Source organism: Nelumbo lutea, chromosome 4, assembly GCF_056320005.1.
Source record: "Nelumbo lutea isolate HS-2025 chromosome 4, American lotus-T2T, whole genome shotgun sequence".
In the NCBI taxonomy this organism is placed as follows: domain Eukaryota; kingdom Viridiplantae; phylum Streptophyta; class Magnoliopsida; order Proteales; family Nelumbonaceae; genus Nelumbo; species Nelumbo lutea.
In genome coordinates, this window is record NC_142687.1 from 71,702,755 (window position 1) to 71,707,405 (window position 4,651).

The 4,651-nt window shown below is 37.0% G+C and overlaps 1 non-coding gene across 1 annotated transcript; it reads left to right on the forward strand.

The window, feature by feature from the left end:
* The first annotated feature begins 354 nt into the window (after positions 1–354).
* Positions 355–461, forward strand: LOC148861044 (small nucleolar RNA R71). The gene has a single exon (XR_016095327.1). It is a non-coding gene; the product is annotated as a small nucleolar RNA R71 (small nucleolar RNA).
* The last annotated feature ends 4,190 nt before the right edge of the window (positions 462–4,651 follow it).

Genomic DNA, 4,651 nt, shown 5'->3' on the forward strand with positions numbered 1-4,651 from the left:
GTGGACTGAAAAGACTGACTGCCAACTTGGAATTCAGTGCTATCATGGCCTCCCCCACACTTATCATACTGTACATGCATAGCTGCCATCTGCATCTCATCAAATTTTTTGCTAAGTGCTCCTATTTGTGCAGAGAGAGTTGTGTATGTATCCACATTATGAAGACCATGCTGCTTTCTGACTGGTGTCCTTTTTGAATGCCATTGGTAGTTATTGGCTGCCATATCCTCGATGAGTGCATGGGCAACCTCGGGAGTCTTATTGTTTATGGAGCCCCCAGCTGCTGCATCTAAGATGGTCTTGTTTGAATCGGTCAGACCATTATAAAATGTTTGCACCTGCAGCCAAATCGGAAGGCCATGGTGAGGAACCCTCCTTAGTAGCTCCTTGTATCGTTCCCAGGACTCATAGAGAGATTCCCCCTCTTGCTGGAAAAAAGTAGTGATGTCATTCCTCATTTTAGCAGTTTTAAAAGGGGGAAAATATTTAGAGAGAAAACGGCTGGCCATTTTGTCCCATGTGGCTATAGATCCTGCCGGTAATGAGTTCAACCAAGCTTTGGCTTTATCCTTCAAAGAAAATGGGAATAACCTCAGCCAGATGGCATCATCACTTACCCCATTGTGTTTGAAGGTGTCACAAATTTCCAAGAAGTTAGCAATATGGGCATTCGGATCCTCATGGGCCATACCACAAAACTGAACTGTATTTTGTATCATTTGGATTATGGCCGGTTTAATTTCGAAGTTATTGGCAGCAATAGTTGGCCTGATAATGCTGGAGATAGTCCCGGTGAGGGTGGGCTCGGCATAATCCATCATAGTTCTTTGTTTAGCCATTTCTTGTGCTTCTTGTCTGACTTGCCTAGCAGCTCTCAAACGGACACGGAGAGTCCGTTCAATCTCCGGGTCGTAAAGGATCTCTTCCAGTTCAGGTCTGCTTGTCATAAACTGTAAAGGTCAAAGCAATAAAAAGGCCAATATTCACAAAAGAAAATAAATAACTAATCCTATTACAACTGAAAATGTAAAGTGAAGTATTGGAATATACAAACCTACATCCTAAAATAAATAAATGCAGCTAACTAAAAGCAGATCAACATCTTATTCAATATACAGAATTCAGTAGCAATTTACAAACAGGTCTGAATTCAGTAAGCTCTGATTAGAACAACAGTTTACAAATTCCTCTTCTTTATATTGCTGAAATCAGGGACGGGATTTAATTACACAGATCTAAACTGCTGAGAGCTGAAATCTCAGTAGCTACTGAGAACAGTAATATACAGTTATGAAATCTTAGCAGCTACTGAGGACAGCCAAGTGCGGATCAGCAGTGATTGTGTTCAGGTCTGAGTTTCATATTAAAAGGCTCTTCTGTGCTACTGAAGGTCAATACACTAAACTGAAGTCAATGTACAAAGGATTGATAGCAATTCAGACATCAGTTCTACACAAAATTGAGATCAGTTCTGAAATCTCAGAAGCCACTGAGAACAACAATAAATATAATAGCAGCTGCTGGTAACAGTACAGTTGTGCTCAGGTCTGATTTCCATATTGGAAGGCTACTAAATATCAGATCTGAGCCCACTGTTTTGATGAGCTATGCATCACCAAACACCAGATGGAGTAGCCATACTAAAACTGAGCAATTCAGCAGGATAACCTACTGATATCAGCAATGAAACATGCTGTATACAGATCTGCACAAAACCGAAATCAATCAGTAGTAAAAAGATCTGAAATCAGACCTGTATTCACCATGGTGTGGCTGCTGAGATCTGATTTTCTTTTTCTTTTCTTTTGAAATGAAATAGAACACAAAGCAGTAATGCAACTATAATACTGACAAAATCTCCCTTTTTTTTTTTTTTAAAGGAAGAAAACTAAAACAAAATACAGCAATGCAACCAAAATCTTTTTGGATGAGTGCAGGTCTGATTGATGAATGCAATTCAGATCTGAACTCATTTTGAGATTTATTTATTTATTTATTATTTTATTTTATTTATTTTTTTTTAAACTAAAAGAAGAAGAGAAATTTGATTTGCATAAGCTACATTAAAACTGAAACTAAGGATGGAACAATCAAGTATCAAGAGAAGAAACATGGCTCCATCAATGTAGCCCTCGATGGAGTATACACTTATTGGAATGTAGTATACACGGCTGCACACACCCATTTAGATCTGCTAGACTTTCTATTCATGCACAGCTGAAATCAGAGCTATCTTACTTGAAAAAAAAAATTTCAAAGATCAGCCCAGGACAATTCACAATGCCAATTTAGTAATGTTAATTGTAATACAAACCTGTTCAAAACCTGCCCTGGTTCAGTCTTGCTGTAGCAGGTCTGCTATAGTAGCCTTGCTATAGGTCTGAACTCTAATAGAAAAATGGTGTGGAAGTGCCACTTTGCATGAAATCTCTTGAGGCATAAAAAATTCTCAGATTAAATATACTTTTCTTCAACCAAATCAGCTCAGATAGATCGGAGTACAAGTTATTTAATACAGCAAAGTATGCCCTGTATCCTGCTCTGTTCACAACCCCAGTTCAGATCTAGGTGATTGCAGATCCGAATTTCTTCAACCATGACTATCCAATTGTTTTTGGGAGATAGCAGATTTTTTTGTAGGGTGTATTGGGGTGACGATAACCCCCAATTATCGTTTAAATTTACATCAGTTCAGGTCTGAGTTCAAGAGAACTCAGATCTGAACTGTTGCAGATCTGCTACAGCAGAACTCAGATCTGAACTCAGATCTGAGTTCTGATCCGAATCCTTGGTTTCCATTCTTTCGGTTATATGGTTCTTTCTCTCTCTCTCTTTTTTTTTTCACTATCTAAATATATATATATTTTTTCTTTTTGTAATGAAAGAAAAGAATAATAAAGGGCTGAGAACAGATTTTTTTTTTTTTTCTGAGTATTGCAGTTCTGCTATAGCAGAGTTCAGGTCTGAACTCAAGTCTGAGTTCGGATCTGAAATCTCAATTGCCTTACCTTCAGTTATTTCTACCAAATTGTCATCGAGGAGTAGCAGAAGTGTCCTAGGGTAAATTGGGGTGGTTATGACACCCAATTCCCCTCAAAATTGCAACAGTTTAGGTCTGAGTTCAGAGGAACTCAAATCTGAACTGTTGCAAATCTGCTGTAGCAGAATTCAGATTTGAACTCAGATCTGAGTTCTGATCCGAATTCTCAATTGCTCCTCTGGTTGTTCAAAAGATCTCCTTTTTTTTTCATTTTATATATATATATATTTTTTCTTTTTGTAATGGAAAAAGAAATAAAATTCTGAAACACAAGTAATTCTTTTCGGCTGAGTGCTGCAGATCTGAAATCTGTTGATCTGAGTGCCGAATGCAACTCAGATCTGCAACACTCATGTTTAAGTGAATTTTTTTCTTTTTTTTTTTCTTTCTGAAGGGAACAACACCAAGATTGAATAGAAATCAAATATGCCTTTATTAAAATGAAACTGAAACCAGAAAAAGAAAGTAATCTACTTAAGAAAGAAGAAACATAACTACAGTAGTACAACAGTTGCAGTCCAAGCTGAAATGAAAAAGTTAGCAAATTAACCCAACTATGAATGCAATGCTGAATGATATCAGATTAAGAATGCTCAATGTTTCCTAATATTGCTTCTATAAATCCCTGGCAACGGCGGCAAAAACTTGATGTGCGGCTCATTGTGACACTAGCAAGTGCACTAGCCGTTCAAGTAATAAAGTAGTGAGTGAAGTATCGTTCCCACCAGGATTTAGGAAACAATTACCAATACTAAATTGAACATTTCTTATCTGATCAACAAATAAATCAAAACTCTAATGAAAGCTAAGAAATCCTAAATTAAAATCTATCTAAATCATTGGTCCAATTGCCTTCAATTCAGGTTAGAAGAGTAAGCAGTAAATGTCAATCTCAGAATTCAGCAATCTATCAATTTGGATCATTCGAATAAATCATGATTGAGCCTTGGTTTGGTGAAACCCCAAGGTCATGAACAGCCTCTCTCAATCGCATGTTCATCCTATGCATGAGTGACGGTTCTTCTATCTCTAGCAAGAATCTAATCCCCATGCATGCATTTCTTCAAATACTTCTAAGGCATCAATTCAAATCTGAATTGATCACCAACTGAATTGTGCAAGTTATCTCTAACCTTGCACTCAATTCAGTTCTTGAATAGTAGATCTGAATTCCTAGAGTCTCTCTCAAGCACTCTAGGAATTCCAAGCTGTAGATTAATTCGCCCAATCTGAAAATTGCAGATCTGAATTCTCTTTCAAGCAATTCAGATCTTGCAATCTCAGATCTGAGAATTCAGATCTGAGTTTTGAAGGTTAGTTGGCCGAATTAATCTACAATCACACCCTTATTCAAGAAACTTCAAGTACAATGCATGACCATTTGAATGAATCAAAAAGAATTAGATTGCTGAACTGAAATTTTACAAGCTGAAATACATCAAGGAAGAATGGAAACAAGGAGAAAGAAGGAAGAACATATAACTAAGAAACTGAATTCAAATCAAAAGAGAATGAAACTACAAATGATTTATTACAGAAGATCTTTGAATCACAAACTCTCAATTCGAACTCACCTTCTTCTTCTAGCTTGCTTGTCTTGAACTTCCTTCA